Source organism: Notothenia coriiceps, unplaced genomic scaffold (genome assembly GCF_000735185.1).
Source record: "Notothenia coriiceps isolate Sejong01 unplaced genomic scaffold, NC01 NC01_scaffold00024668, whole genome shotgun sequence".
In the NCBI taxonomy this organism is placed as follows: Eukaryota; Metazoa; Chordata; class Actinopteri; order Perciformes; family Nototheniidae; genus Notothenia; species Notothenia coriiceps.
Window position 1 is genome coordinate 3719443 of NW_011357369.1, and position 17184 is coordinate 3736626.

The 17184-nt window shown below is 39.9% G+C and overlaps 2 protein-coding genes across 4 annotated transcripts in view; one reads left to right on the forward strand and one right to left on the reverse strand.

The window, feature by feature from the left end:
- Positions 1–17003, reverse strand: part of LOC104955614 (leucine-rich repeat transmembrane protein FLRT1-like) — a 30639-nt gene extending 13636 nt beyond the window's left edge. For 2 of the 3 annotated variants that reach the window (XM_010782977.1, XM_010782975.1), the window contains exon 1: positions 16733–17003. The gene's annotated coding sequence lies outside the window, so the exon portion shown is untranslated. Of the gene's footprint in view, positions 1–16430; positions 16508–16732 lie in introns of those variants that run through there. The other variant, XM_010782976.1, reaches the window with a different exon arrangement.
- The window catches only part of macrod1 (mono-ADP ribosylhydrolase 1), a gene marked incomplete at its 3' end in the record, with an annotated part of 107569 nt that overhangs the window by 34932 nt on the left and 55453 nt on the right, over positions 1–17184 (forward strand). The window lies entirely within an intron of this gene.

The window sequence follows — 17184 nt, forward strand, 5'->3', positions numbered from 1 at the left end:
AATGAAGTGAGGGAAGGAGAGGGGGTACGGCAGAAAAGAGGGGGAGATAGAGAAGCAGGAAGAAGGTAAAGGGGGGGGGCAGAGAAAGAGGCGGAGGAGGAGGCAGCAGATTTATGAAGCCATTGGAATGTAATTTGGAAGCAGAAATTACTGTCAGCCTGAGCAAGGTTTAAAGTCAGTGAAGCCTGAATCCAGGGCCTGTGTGTGTGTGTGTGTGTGTGTGTGTGTGTGTGTGTGTGTGTGTGTGTGTGTGTGTGTGTGGTGAGTATCACAGACAAATGGATAGCAAATGTGATGCAGAATAATACCACAGAAGCTCTGCAGTTACTTGTCATACACACTGATGGCCATATGTGTGGGTGTATGTGCATGGGCTTCTTTTACTACTTCTCCACGCATGGGCGACGTGACTACACGGCATGGGAACATAACCCTGCATTCATATTTAACAGCTCATATTTCATCTATGCTTGAAGACACAGATACACACACACACACACACACACTTGCACACACTTTACACACACTTTACACACACACACTTGCACACACACACACACACTTGCACACACACACACACACACGCTTGCACACACACAGGCACTGAATTCCTGTCAGAGTCTGAAGGCCGTAACTCCGGCAGACTCAGTGGAGGGTGTCAGCGTGGACAGAGCGAAGGCTGGAGGGAGCTGAGTGCGAGAGGAAAAAGAAGAGTGTCAAGGATAGACGGAGAAAGGTAGAGGTGGGAAATGGAAAAAGAGAGAGAGGCAGAGACATGAAGAGGGGGTAAAAAGAAGAGTGTGAGGGATGTGACTAGCTTTCTAACACAGCAACACACAGCTTCCATTTAGCATGAGAGGTAGGGGCAGAGAGGGAGAGAGATGAGGGAAGCGACAGACGGGGATAATCAGCAAAGATCTGAAGGGAGGCACTCGGCTGTAACACACCCCCGGAGTGTGTTGGCTTTATTTTTGCCGCAAATTTCTCCCGGACTCCTCATCAATTAGTTACAGTAGGGAAACGATTAAAAGAAAGAGACTAGTGTTTTTATAAATCCTTTTTCTCTCCTTTTTTCTTTTTTTTCCCTCAATGCTTCTTGACCTTTTTGTGGCTCTCAGCCCTGAGCACATTTGTTTCTACTAAAGACATGTCTTTAGAATAATCACGTTCATATCCTTTTCATTGATATGAGTCATTTTATAAAACAGCTGTCGTTTTGAGTAAATCAGTAAACAGGAGTACATATTGCAGTTGTTTGGGAATGCTTTCAGAAAGTGTATTAATACACATTTGGCATGTGTGATTATTTACAGCATCAAGATGGTGTAAGTGGTATACAGTATACTCAAAATATACACATTTCAATGTTCATTGTAACACTGTGGCTTATTTAATTTCCAAATATAGCGTAGCTCACATATTTCTTGATGGCATCTTGCTCTTGTTCTCATTGAGGCTGAATGCACTTTCTTTCAGTCTTTTCAGAAATAGGCACCTGCAATAGGAATGTAATTGAATGTAAAGGTCTACGACAGGAAGGAATGACGCTCGTTGACTTGGTGTTTATTTGGGATTTGTTGAAATATAAAATATTGCCAACCTTATCCTTTAAGCTGTGGACATTGCGATGATTCCTGCGTTCAGCATGGAAGTCCACACTGTATACACAGCAAATACAAAGTGCCCTTGATAATCTGATTGGAGGAAACGTGGACACTCACGCCGCCTAAACTGGAACTGCTGAGTGCATTATCCAGATTTGGAGCAGAAAATAATATTACCAAAAATAAATCAAGCACAACAAGCCCTCAACAGTAAATTGAGCATTAATCCGCCCCTGACTCCATCTCAGTCACTCAGAAATGGAACAAATATATTTAGAGATGAGTGCACTTTCTTACACAGCAGGACAATACAGCGTCTAAGTGGCAGTGATGCCATGATGTTCTTAGTACTTTATCCCATATCTGATCCATTTAATGTGACACAACTGTGGTTTTAATGTAGTTGTAAAATATAATCCACAGTGAAATGCCATTCCTTTTTTTGCAATTTAAAGCGTAGCACTGAAATCCCCTAAAATATGACTGCCGGAATGTGAGGAAGTGCACTTAAAATACAGCAATGTTGTTGTTAAACACTTGGAGAGGAAAAAAAGTCCTAATGCTGATAAATGTCAAAACAAGCGTGCTTAACATTTGGCATTTCCAGCTCGATGAGGCTGATCTGTGCCTGGGTGGTTTGTGCGCCACCAGCCTCCATCAACAGCTGCTCCCGTAAAATGGAAACCGCTCAAACACACATGCAACGTTTTTCACATCTTTTTCACACTTACAGAAATAAAAACACCCTCTCAGTCTCTCTTACATGCTCACACACACTTTGTTGCTCTTTCGACCTGTGACTGACTTTCTCTCTTTCTTACACACACACACACACACACACACACACACACACACACACACACACACACACACACACACACACACACACACACACACACACACACACACTAGCTCTCAGTTCTTTGTTCTTGTAGCCAGTGATAATGATAGCAACACCATTATGCACTGTGACAACACCACCTCCTACTTACTCTGCACAGCAGCTCACAACGTGGTTCAGTCTCTGCCTTGCTGCATCTCTCTGCTCTCACTCAGAATAGTGTTGAGGTCAATTAACTCTGAATTTGCTTATACAGGCCGACTTCTTCTGGCAGCTGGAAGGTGTTAAGAGGCATCTGTAGATTATTTTGAGATTTTCAACAAGTCTTTTTTTTTTTATCTTCCTCCTTTAACACTTTCTTTTCTTGTTTGCCGTTTTTCTTTTTCATTTAGATTCAGTTTTTCTTGGTCTCCATCTATTTGCCAGTTGTCCTTTATCTTACATTGGCATCTATGTTTTTTTGACAATTAAATAATTTAGACAATTTAGATGTATGATTATAAATGGTACATATATTATTATTTATATACTTTCTATGTTAAATGTGTAATCTGTTGTTTTGCCTATCTCAAACCAAAATATATTCAGTTTGATATAATATAAAACAGAGAAAAGCATTTAAGGAAAATAATATTTGGAGAAACTGAGAACGTTTTCAGCTGTTGTTGAATGATAACTTACTTACCAACAATAATTTGTTATCTAAGTAGCTGGTGATTATTTTTCTGTCTACCCACAAGTTGGCTTTCCTTTCCTTATCTGGGATCATATCGTCCACTCATCTTTGGTCAACAAAGGCTATAATCCACTTTGTAACAATAGTGCTCCAGCACATTCCACGTGATAGGCTAAGGGGTGGGACATCTATAAGTGGTTGACCAATCACAACAGAGCCGGCCAGCACAGGCAGTTTGAGATAAATAAAGGGCTTTTTGAACATTAAAGCATATAAACATGTCATAGTAGAGACACGAAATACAAATATGAATCTGAAAATGGGCATAATTGTGCACCTTTAGAGCTGTTGTCAATCAATCAATCAATGTTTATTAATATAGCCCAATATCACAAATGTTACATTTGTCTCAGTGGACTTCACAGTCTGTACAGAATATCAGTATAACAATACGACACCCTCTGTCCTTAGACCCTCACATCGTACAAGGAAAAACTTCCAGAGAAAAACCCCACAGTTTAAAGGGAAAAATGGGAGAAACCTCAGGGAGAGCAACAGAGGAGGGATCCCTCTCCCAGGACGGACAGACGTGCAATAGATGCCGTGTGTAAATCGAAGAGATAATACATTTTACAGCGTAGGTAGACCAAATGTTTGGAAATGCATGTGTGTATAATAGGAAGATGAATCCACGAGGATATCCATCCAGGACTCATGATCCTGGATGGTGACTTTTGCTGTCAGTGTATGTTTCCAGACCGACAGTCATAAGCACATTTGAATGCACTAAATGGTCTATGTGTTGGGATCAGGTTGATTGAACATTGTTAAGAAATGTAAATGCAAGTTTCAAATTGTCAAGGAACATTTCTATATCGTTCAATTTTAGTATTTGTATTGTCAACCCTCCTTTTTACATGTACTTGCAGTTAATTTGAGTTCAGTTCTGGTGTATTGAATGGAATCAAAGATCTAAAGAACTTAACTCACATTAAATCACCTCTATCTGTCTGTGTATGACAGAGGTGGCAATGTTCCCTGCTTTGTTTCCTTTCTTCCTCTCCAACTCTCCTCCTCTACTTCTTCTGCACAGTAAAGCCGGGACAAAACTCCAGCAGTGATAAGACGAGAGCAAGCCACTGAAAGCAAAGCAGTGCAAATGGGAATTTTCAATAGATGGGTCCTGAAACCTATTGTCAGAGTGAGAGAGAAGATGAAAAAGGAGTGAAAGAGGGAGGATAAAGAAGAAAGATGGAAGGAGGGGAGCATAGATGGAGGCGGACAGCGAGACAAAGTGAGCTGTAGAGTTTTTGCCCTGGAGGAAGCCAGTTTCCAAAGAGGGAATGAACAGCCCAGTAAACGAGACTTTGAGAGAGAGTGCTGCTCGAGAGAGGCAAAGAGAGCCGAGGCGGAGGAGGAGGTGGGATGGGGACGGACTAAAGAGTGAGAGGGAGGAGAGGAGGTGAAAAGGGAGGACAGTAGTGAGGATGCGGTAGAGGAAAAAATGAAAAAGGATGGTGGTAGAGGAAGACATGGATGGACAAACACAAGCAGCACCCAGAGCAGAGGTGTTTTGCATAAATATGGTGCGAATAATAAAAATGCTGGCAGCTTCATTTTAAACACAGCAGCTAATAATTAAAACAGTCAGACCTCACACTGTGGGCTACAGAGACAGCGCAGAGATCTTATATGCATAAGCCGTAAATAAACGGTATTATCTCTCAGGGGGCTCTCTGAGGGCTGCGGCCTTGGGTGCTGAAAATATATTCACAGCTCTGTGAGCTTCAGTTCACCCACTCACTTTACCTGCAATACGGGTTAGACAAATATGCAGGTTTAATGACGAGTATTCATGTTTCCCAACTGACCAAAAACGTCCATATCTTTCAATTAAAATGTGACCATTTTAATGGCAAATAGAAGCTCTGAACTAAAAGTATTCTCTGTTTCTCCCAGTATATTAATCTAGTCAGGACTGAAAAGCCTTCAGCAGCGCTAATTAGCCCAGGGGACGCTGAAAAGCCAGAGGAACCCTCACAGATGAAAGCTTTAAGGTGGGTTGGCATCTCCTCAAGGCAGGGTGAGGCAGGTTTCACTGCAGGTTTTACACACTGACACCCCTGGAGCTGTGAGTAAAATCCTCCCACACCACGCTGGAATGATTTCTCGGCTTAACCGTCTGGGTTAAAGAAAATATAATCGTAAAAACATACATTAAAAAGTGTCCTCCATCACGTCAACAGTAGACCATGTGACCTAGGTAATGTCTTGGTGAAACATAAACAGCTTTAATATCAGCCTGTTATTATGGGCTAACACTGCTCTCTATCAGCACAGCAGGTGCACATTAGAAATATATGCACAACCAAAACTACACACCCTGCAATATAATGTGCCAGGAGATGCTATGATATACCCCATCTCTCAGCACAACACACATTCCCACACTCTGCCCAGCATGCAAACACATCGCCTCATGACAGTATGTGGATAAATAATCCCATTAAATATGATTGAGGGTTTTTCCAACTCATAGCATTTACACTCTCTCTCCATCTCTTTCTCTCACTCTGTGTCTCGCTCAGAATGAGGTATGCGCGGGAAGTATCTTCCGACAGGCAATTTACAGGCCGGACACCTCTCTTTCTCTCACACACACACATGCACACACACACAAACAAAGCAGTCCACCAGAAGGCACTCTTAGATAGGTCACAATAACTCTCGCAAGCTTGAACGTGGCACCTATGCTTTTGGAGCAGAATCCCCGGAGTCTTTTGTGTTTGCTCCTGGTGACGGAAGAAACAAGTCATCCTAAATCCAATAAGATGTGTAGTGCGTGCGGCCTCCTGGTGGCAGGGTAATACACAAGCTTGAACCAGGCTTTTTTGCCTCCCAAGCAACAACACTTCATATCTCTCTCTCTCTCTTTTTATTATTTCTTGTCACTTTCCATTTCATTATTATTCTGAGAAGACACGCATTTTTTGAAAAAGAGGAAAAACTTCCATGTGAAAGGTGCTGTTGCTGAGTTAAATGAGTGAACTAAAACCGATGCATCTCCTGCCAGTCAGTCAATCAATCAATCAATCAATCAATTAATCAATCAATCAATCAATCCATCAGTCGGTATGTTTTGGCGCTGTTTACCTTTGTTCCTCATTATGAAGAGACAATGAGCACACTCCAGGAAAGGTTACAGGCTAATTATCAAAGCTTATCTAAGCACCGAGTCGAGCCCGATCCCGGCAAACCTGAGAGATCTATTGGAATTCAATACATCGGGTCAGTCTCATATTCTTGCCAGTCGCCCTCACAATCGAGCACCATCTTGACATCTTTAGAGCGAGCGTAGCACTCTCCAAGCTGAACTCGGTAATTGGCTTTTGCACATGCTTATTTCATTCTTTATCATTTTGGAAAGCGTGGCAGTGCTTTCCTTTCTTTGTTGCCATGGTAGGTTGGAGATAGTTCAGCACTTGGTTCCACTTACACACTTGTTTTTGTGCAGTGGTTTTGGTTCTCTGGTAGGTTGTGTCCTATAAAAAGCATTTAAATTATATTTAAATGCTTTGGTATTTGGTCTAAAGTTGGTTTGGGTTTACAAAATTTTCTTTTTTACTTTTCCTGCCATAGTGTTTAACTGTTTGTGAAGAGATATGAACATCCATTCACAGACACACAAAGATAGAGCCAATCCAAAAGAAAAAAATATCCTAACTATAAGCGTAAGCAAGGGAAGAGCTTTGCAACTTAAAAGGTAGGAATGATCACATATCCCACATATAAGGTTTAAATCAGACAAATAAACACTATAATTATATCTTAAATCCTACAGTTTGTCATCAAGCTGTGGACAAAGTCAAAAATAATTGCCAGCAAATCCCATAATCTAAAATTCAGCTTTTATCAAAACACAAATTAATTAAATGTGCCGCATGTCGTTGTGACACTAATATTTGCTGCAGGCATCACACTCCGACTGCTGCAACACATATGGACTGTGGTGCAACTGATAAAAAGTGTAAATGAAGACAATCTGTGGCTCTTGGCACAATGTCGCCATTTATGTTCTGCATTTTGGGCTAATATTAAAAAGGGCCAGCAAAAGGGTTGGGAGTTTTTTTCTTATTGATCTGGTTCCGAGTTATACAGTTATCAATACATCTGGAATTCTTAATTTTGAGTCACATTAAAACTTTCATGTCCTTATTCCACAAATACAGCGAAATAAAAGACAAATCTATCACAACATTAAATATCCATGTTCAGAAATGAGATGATGAATGGCTCTTATTCCCAACATAATCAGAAACCCCTGGTCATACTGTAGGTGCATACTTTATTAATTTATACACTCATACATGTCTCTCTCCATTAGCTGCCTCAGCCTTTGATCCATGCTGGATCAAAAAGAAATCACTCTGCATCAAATGAACTCATCGAGGTGATCACATCTTTGGTCTTTGCTTTCATTTTATCCCTGGCTCGATTTTCTCTACAGACTTTTTCTTTTGACATCTATTTGTGACACATTCTCGTCCGTGACAATCAGAATTGTCAGAAATGCAAGCTCTCTGTGGTAGTGACTGATTGTTGTATTAAATTGTAATCCTTTCACATTAAACAGAAGTATAACATCTTTTTAACAGTTCAATGAGCTGCTAGTGCTTAATGTAAGTGTTTTTCTTTTAACCTGTTAAGCCTTGAGCCTGTTTTTCAGGTCTCAGGCTCGAAAATGACATTCCCAGAACTAATGACTATATCTTCGCTTCTAAAAGGGGTACATTAATAATCTTTTTTCTCAAAGCAATGATAAACCTGTCAGTTGGATGTAGAAAAGTCAGAATCAATGTAGATATTTTTTATTTTAAAGTAAATTTGGATGGAACATAGTAAAACATTTAAAATGATAGTGTCCGTCCAAAAAAAAAAAACATTCCTTATAATGAAAACCACCCTTGAATGATGGGAGAGTAGAGTAAAAGCTTTAGGAATCCAAACTATAACATATAAGTACCCCGTATCAAGATTGATGCAAAACAAGTGACATTTGACCTTTTTAGAGAGCGACACGATTTAGCCAAAAAACACTTCTGGGGTCATTTGGGTTGCCATTTTCCATATCTCTCGGAACGCCATCGGTTGAATTTTGATTGATTGACACCCTCTNAGTTCCTAAAATGTTGTTTGAATGAAATAAAACATACTAAACTAATTTCTTCTTTTTAGCCATTCAACTCATTTTAACTTGCGGTACAAGTATTTGTGGAGGACACACACACACACACACACACACACACACACACACACACACACACACACACACACACACACACACACACACACACACACACACACACACAAATGCAAAAATCACAAAAATACAGTATAACTCAGCCTAATGCAATACCATTTTATGTTTGTCTGTGTTTTCATGGCCGTGTCTCAGAAAGCCTTCTAAATTGTTAAGACCTTCCCTTGTGTATTGCAGGTCTGTAATGTCGGTAAATGGCATCTATGGTAGATGTATTTATTTCAGGTTTTCTGAGGATCAAATTTGTTATGTTTTTTTCAGGGCAGTCTCAGCCATAACATGGCATAACCCTATTTATATAAAAGCCTTGTTTGTTTCAGAGCCATACTGCCTCCTACAATAGATTGCATAAGGCATAAACTAGAAAGGCAATAACTAGAATTACAGAAAATCTATTTCAAAATGCAGTTCTGGTTATATGCATTGGTCTTTTTATCTTAAACTACAGATTTCCCTGCATTTCAATCAAAGAGGCAAGGTGAAAGGAAGGAATAGATTTTACTCTTTAAAAAAATTATTTATCTTATCATTATGTTTATGGCTATGCATAAAGATGAAACTACAGAAACTTTGTTGTATTTTCAACACACTTTTTGCAGTTTTTCTTAGCCTTCTCTGGACTCTGAGCTGGTGGTATTACCACAAATGAATTTACAATATGTGTCTGAATACCCTATCTGGATAGGGAAAATGTATATTAATGCAAGAAGTAAAATAAGAAATATAAGCATTTATTTTGTAGTCTTGTGTCTGGCTTGCGTTTTCTGTTCTAGGCCAACTCCTGAAAGAGATGTCTGGCTCTTTAGTTGCTAAATGCTTTATTCACCAGCCAGTCATCTGTCTGCCGTTTGGTGTTGAGCAGGTTTTCTATGAAGGTTTCTTTAGAGCTTTTTCTCTGTCAAACAGATGCCTGCTACAGCCCAAAATATAGTGAGCCAGAACCGTTTAGTCACACAGCTGAAACTAACTGTAGAGCTGTGCATAGCTAAGAGGAGCTGCAGATCCAGGGAATAATGCTCTGTTCATCACTACAAGCTTCTTTGTCACATTGTCATTTGATTAATTAATATTATACAATTAATAATTAAAGCTGCTTTAAGGTAAACAATATTACCCAGCAAGGTAACAAATCTCAAAGCTACACATTGTAGCAGAAGCTAGCAAATCTTTCCTTTTTTAAATACATATTTTTTAAATAATAATGCCTGACAGTAGCAAAGCTCCCCCATAGGGCGTGCCATGTACACACTGCATAACTCATTCGCATTATGAGATCAGATCACATCGGCAGCCTATTAACACCAGGAGTGAATGCAAAGGCTCATGTATTGAATGTGATTATCCAGATACAGATCACATGTTAATAGGGGGTGTAAATGTGGCCTCTGCCATTTCTATTGAAGCTGCCTGTTGCCCTTTGCAGACTGGATTTTGTCTTCACTACATTTGCTATTCCTTTTTTCTAATGTAAATATAGATACATAATATAATGTACATTGTAGAGATACAGTTTAGAGAAAATGCAACAAATGCATTTTAAGCTCACAGTATGTGTTCCAGGAGGCAAATGCATTTCTTCTAATCTAGGGCAGTGTTATCTACAATAATGTTGTTACTGCCATGACACGCAAAACTAAGATAAGTCTAAACTGAAATGTAAGAAACAAGTTAAGGGTGTCGTTAACTGATATTGTACTATCCAATTCACTGTTTCCAACTAAATTAAATTAGTCTTTTCCTGGTATTTGTTAAGGGTGAGAAAATCCTCAATAAATCACCCTGGTTGCTGTCTCAGTCTGTGAAGCTCTTCTGAACGCAGTTATGAAATCATTGTTTCACGGGCGAGTTGAACTCTACATCAATGACTGCAGTGTTTCCCACACAGGCTTTAAAAGGGTGGGATGTCTGGAAACATTAATGCGCAGGTATATTTTGAAACCCATATAAATAGAGCAGGCACCTCCTACCCCAAAGGTAGCAACACACTACCTTCACATAAACCTGCAAAAATGCGTTGATTTAATTATTGGGCTTTGGATACTGCTTTTTTTACATTTGTTTCTGATGTGTGCCATGACAATGAAGATGACAAGACCATTTCTTATCTTTCTTAACAATGAAGCAGGACATGGTATGGTTTAATTCCTTTGACTGATCAGTGTATAAGTCCTGTAATTATAGAACAGCCATGAAAAGGCCATAGGCCAGACAAGGCCATTATTGACATCTTACATTTTTACTATCATATATTGATTTGGATGGGTACCAATTCCAATATTGAATCATTAATTAAATTGAATGTTAACACCATGCCAAAGTTGACTGGCACTGATATGCTTAGAAACAGTCCTGGTTTCATACTGCTGAATTATTTACATTTCGCAGTGAAACGTTAATGCTGAATGTCATGACTGTGGGCGTGATACAAAACCGGGGACAGACTTTGAAATGGATGTAAATCATCAATCCCTCATTTAAAAAATAAATGTGAGCTACACTTTAAAGTTATGAAGATGGTGTAAAATAATGAAGTTATAAATGAACAGAATCGGACACTCTCCAGATAGGCACTTTAGATAAGAAGGTCAAGTAGCCTCAGGAAAGCAGACATGCTGCTAAAATACATGGAAGCACAGACAGTTATCTCTTCCTCTGGACACCTGCTGAGCTGCCACAGGGCGATGACCCAGTGCCTCCAACACTGCGCACCACTATATGAACACTCGCTGGATGGTAAACTGAACAAACCGCTACCAGGGAAAAGTTTTGACCACTAGTGTCATGCTACTGGGGTTTTACATTTGACATCATGGAACACAGTTCCTGGATGTGTACAGTTCAGTATTAAAGGAGTGAACTTTTCACTCATTCATCAATTCTATATACGTTAAACTCATGGATGTATATAGAGAACTAGAGTTGGTGGCAGGGCCCTGTTCTTTCCTATGAAAGTTGCTCGGTGATTCAAGATGCTAAACTGGCTTGACTTTAGAGAGCAAACATACACCCATATATCATCCAGGATCCTCTGCCCATTTTTCTTAAGCACCCCCTCCGATCAGCAGCATTTTGGCTCAGTCAAATGAGGGAAAATAACAACAACAACAAAAAAATTAGGCTTTCAACTAATTTTACAACTTTTAAGACGTATTGATTAAATAAATGCTATTCAAGTGTTCGAAAGAAAGACTCTGCCTTTTTCCTGAGCTCTACAAAGTGTTTGAGCATCTTTCAACTCATTGTTTTGGTGTCATGATCAGAAAGAGTAGTTCCTGCTCAGCACTAAACATCATTTAGATCAGTGGTTCTCAAACTTTTTTCAATAATGTACCCCCTTTGAAAAATAAATTCAGCGCAAAAAACTATTTGTTAGGGACAAAATGCCTATATAAAGAGGTACAGTACAGTACTGCACCATCAGTGTCTGATTTATTAAAACAACAACCTTGTAACTGAGAAACACTTAAATGCTACATTTCAAATGTTTACAATCCATCACCAAATTCATGGCAAACCAATTTTAACATCATGCAATAACACTAAGACGACATTAGTTGCATTGAACTGATCTTTTGAATAAGTTTTACTTACAATGTAGTGAGAAACATGGGCTTGTGCTTCACTGAGGATCTTTGTCATTCTCAGTGACAGGGAGGCAACTGCAGTTATTACACTTTGCGTTTTGAAATATCTGTAACTCAAATAAAATAAATCAAAGCAACTGTACATTAATTAAATACATTTGACATTTAGCTTGAGCTGGCTTTAATACTTTCTTTATGGTATTCAAATTGGGCTCATGTAGAACCTTTACCCATGTATGCAGCTATTTCTGAAAGAATAATCCACATTGTGCATAACAAGATAAAGCACTATAACACCTCCATCAGCTGACACCAATAGGCAGGAGCAGGGAGACAAAACACTGAGAGCACAGCAGCCCAAGGTTGCAGGCTACTCTGAAAAATATAAAATCTAAATCTACTCGTCGTTTGTTTAACACTTTATGTTTACCACACCTTCATTCATATTATGTTTTTTCATAGTTTTGATGTCTTCGTATATTAATCTACAATATAATCTAAATAGTACAAAACTGCGAATGAGAAGGTGTGTCCCAAGCTTTTGACTGTATTACTGTATGTGATCAAAGGTTTTTCAAATGCTGCAGCGCAAATGTTATAGGTTATAACCATGTTATTACCATGCATTTAGTCTGTGAGTACGTCGCCCTGAAAAACATCTAAAATGTGACCTCAGAAACATGAAACGTATGCTCATACCATAGATGCCTTTACCGAATTACAGACCTGCAATAACAAGGAGTCTACATAGACTTCTGAGAAGGCCATAAAACACAAGACAAACATAAAATGGTAGTTGCATTAGGCTCGAGTGTTATACTGCGTATTTTTGTGTTTTTTGCATTTGTGTGTGTGTGTTGTGTGTGTGTGTGTGTGTGTGTCGTGTGTGCTGTGTGTGTGTGTGTGTGTGTGGTTTGTGGTGTGTGTGTGTTGTGTGTGTGTGTAGTGTGTGTGTGTGTGTGTGTGTGTGGTGTGTGTGTGTGTGATGTGTGTGTGTGTGTCTGTGTGCTGTTGTGTGTGTTTTATAATATTCCCTTTCTGCTTTTTTTACTTCTTGCACCACAATTCTTTCTCAATGTTTCTTCCCAATGAAACTACCCTGTCAGGGTGTGTCGACTTCCCCACTAGAACTGATAAAAAAACTCACACCAACACACATAATGCGTAGATTCCAGTTGGGTTTGGTGATTGTTTTAGCATGAACTTCAGTATCGATTTTTCCTATAGGAATATGACTCCTCCCAGTTATATTGCACAATGACCCACAGCATCTCTGTTCTCTATATCAGTGATGCACTAGCTATTGAACATAATGGACGTCTTTAACAACTTCAAGACAGCCTAGGTCTATCAGCAGCAAAACGAGTTCGAGTGAACGGCTAGAATATGAAAATACAGTACAGCGCTGGACACACAATCAGTGTCTGAACTTCCCAAACCTTGTAACTGAGAAACACTTAACTCCTACACACAAGAACACGCACATGACTCACAATGCAGGGAACGAAACTAATTTAGTCCAGCAGATAACAGACTGACAGGCAGGTCGACGCATACCTATCCCCTGTGTGCCTTGGCCGGCTAAAATGATTGGTTGTGCTTTTTACAGTACTACGGCTTCCACAGATGACATTTTTTTATGTATTTATTGTCAAAGCATTTCATATGTTTATTGCTATCGGGATGTTAAGAGCATTCCATGGAATATAACAAAAAGTGTTTCTGAAATAAATTACATACCCCACCTTTAAGAGACGAATAGTTTTCTGATTGAAACCAATACAGGGCTCAAAGAAAAGTGAATACCAGACATACATTCACATGTCTTTGAGAAACCAATTGCTAATGATGCTGCTGTGTTTGCTAAGATATTCACTTTTTCAGTTTTTATATAATTTTATGATAATGATTTTGTGTTTTTAGCTTTTCCGCTGCCACAACAAAAATCTGGAGGTGCAAATGTAAGACTAACCAATGTGCCAAAAGCAACACCACACAAGGATTATTTTTGTTTTTCAGTAAATCTCATCAGCTTCATCCATCCATGCCACTTTCCACTGCCAGTACAGATTCAGTGTTGAGCCTCCAAATCACAAAGCCAACATGGAGAATCTGTCCAGTCCTCCCACAGAACACAACTAAATAAAATTTGCTTTGAAATTTGATTATACTCTTGACGAAGATCTATACCTTTTTGTTTTTAGATTCATTTGTTATATTATGGTGGTTGTTTGATTCAACGAAACAATGATGAAGTAAATGTTGATTGAATAATGTAATGGCTATAGAATAATGACACATCTACGTTTTATTGGTTTCACTTTGCAATTCTGTCTGCATCCTGAGAAATCAAGGCTTGATTTATGGCACAAAGAAAGTGCATTCAAAAAACAGGATGATGATAGCACTTTTGTTTTTCCAAGTTACCAAAGAGTGCAGGCTTAACATAAGATTTTCCATACTGCCCAGGGTATTAAATCTAGCAAGACACTTGCCTCATGTAAAATGATTAAACACATTGTTTTGTACTATTGTCTTTATCAACTGTGACAGAAGGTCAAGTTGCAGAGTACATTTTGTGTCTACTTGCCAAATGACTAGTAAATGTTTAAATTCTACCAACCACTCAATACATTACTATTGTTTTTGGCTGGTGAGTGATGCTCTACCAGCCACTTGCATATTTCACCAGCATTGGAACACAGGTTGGTGGTTGGTGCTTACTCTGAGCACTGCAAACAGTGAAATAACTTTAGAAAACTAAATGCTGTGTGATTTGTGTTGTTGAATTGCTAAGCTCTGAGAAAAACAAAAGTGATCCCGTTGTTTTTGCGGTGGCACGGATACTGGTTAACTCTTGGGGGTGGGGTTAAAAGTTGTTATTTTCCATGTTAAGATATCATCAACCTGAATTCGTAGCGAATACAACAATGCTAATTCAAGAAGAGCAAAACGTATTCAAAAAACGAGATTAATCTTTCAGAATGTTCAATTTAAGGACCACAAACAACAGGGGTTCACAAGTGTGATAACAGCCAATTTATGCTATGCTAAGTGTATTGGCACCACTCACATATCTCTTAACATAGAAGCTCAGTCAGCTGAGATCACTCAAGTGCTGATGAGGATTTTAAACAGCCATGTTTGCGTCTGAGGCAAAAGCAGCGCCTCTTGTTTGAATGAAAGACGCCTGTTTCAGGAAATGAAAAGATACTGTCATGATGCTCAGAGATGATACTGATGTCTGCAGGTTTTATTTGTTAAATTTTGTTTGGCAATTTATCCATCTGTAAGATGCTGATTGTGTTTTTCTTTTTTCAACCCCTTCTTGGTTTATTGTGTTCAAATGGAGTTATATAAGCAGGGCTCCTCTTGTGCTGTCGGATGGGTGAATAAAAGCAGATCAAAAGGGAGGCGATAGTCTGCTGCCTTCTCCTCTTCTTTATTCTCTCCACATTCTGCCAATGTGCAGTTCCTTCTAACTGCATGACTTGCCCTGGATTCTATGTCTCTCTCCCTCTCTAGGACATTACACTTTAATCTCATGTTCTCTCGCTTTTCTCTCTTGCCCCCCTTTTGGTCTCTTTGCCTTTTTTCCCCTTGTTCATCACTCCATCCATCCATCTCTGCCTTTCTTCTTTAATCCTGTGTTCTGTACCGCTTTGGCCCCGAGAATCTCATTCTAATCTGCTGTCTCAATATGGCCCTGTATGACTGCTAATCCTGAGCTTGTATGTTCATGTGAATGCGTGTGTGTGTGCAGATGTACTGTATGTTTCTGTTTACATTCAGCAAGAGATGTTAAGGTCGGTTTTTCAGAAATGAGTTGGATGACGCAATCTTTTTTGTTGTTTGTTTGCTTTTTAGTCAAGTTGGTGCCCTGCACAACATCCAAGAGCTTCAAACCACATAGGCCCTTGTGTTAAGGTGGTGTGTGCATGTGTGTGGGGGGGGGGGCATTGAGTGAGTGTCTTTGCAATTCTGACACATACACATAACAAGACCACAAGCACTTATACTGTAGACACATACAAACCACACTGCTCACATGAGAGAGCAGGGAAGAGCGGTGGGAGAGATGAGAGAAAACATGCAAGTGGGAATTCTATCTCTTTATAAAGTATAATCTCACTTTAATCTCCCTCTCTGTTGTAACTCTCTGTAGCCCGCTGTTTAAATCTCTTACTCTTTTTTTCCTTTTTTGCTCCAGCAGGTAGCTGCACAAGTGAACGCACATCCATATAAACCAGCACACATTTTTCAACAACAGTTAAAAGCCTTTTCGCATCAACATGCCACCACAATGAGCAATAGAGATTAAAAAAGATCCTGACAGGCTAACCTGCATGAACCGTGCACCCTTTCCTCTACGAATGCACAGTCATCAACCCGACTCAGATCATACCTTTTGTATCCATGTTCTGCCTCATTGCTGCTCGCTTTCCCTGATGGCATCCTAGTCAAATCGTCCTTTCAACTTAATAGATATTTACGCGGGTCCGTTAAGTCCCGACGGCCAGCAGGCTATGCAGCCGGATGAAGGGCTCTGTGGGACGGGGAAGGATGCTCGCTCTGCCCGCACCGGAGCTCCGCGATGTGCACTAGTTATCTCCCACCCTGTTGTTTCACTCTACTTTGGGTTAATGTGTTTGGAGCGAGTGTGTGTGTGAGAGCGAGAGAGAGAGTGAGGGGGATAGAGAGACTAACCTCGGATCCCGTTTTTTCTCTCCAGCGTTTTTTGCTCCTCGCTGTCAGACAGCTCCACTTCAACCAAACGCCAACTTCGCTACTTCAACTCCCGAAACGGCTTGTCATAACGTCAACGTTACATCCTCCCTTTTTCTCTCCTCAAAAGAGCTCCGTGTCCCTCCCTGAGCGTAAAACAGCGACAATAGGTGCGACTAATCTCTATTTCCACCTCGATTTATCCCGCTAGTCTTCGGGCGCCTCAGTTTTTTAAAATCAACCAACTGAGTTTAGTAGCGGTTTGACAGGTGTTGCCTCCAGCGCACCTTCAATCCTCCTCTGCCTCCTCCTCGTCTATAGCGACAAACCTGCGTGCTGTTGTGTGTGTGTGTGTGTGTGTGTGTGTGTGTGTGTGTGTGTGTGTGTGTGTGTCAACCTATATGTGTGTGTGCGTGTGCGTGTGTGTGTGTGTG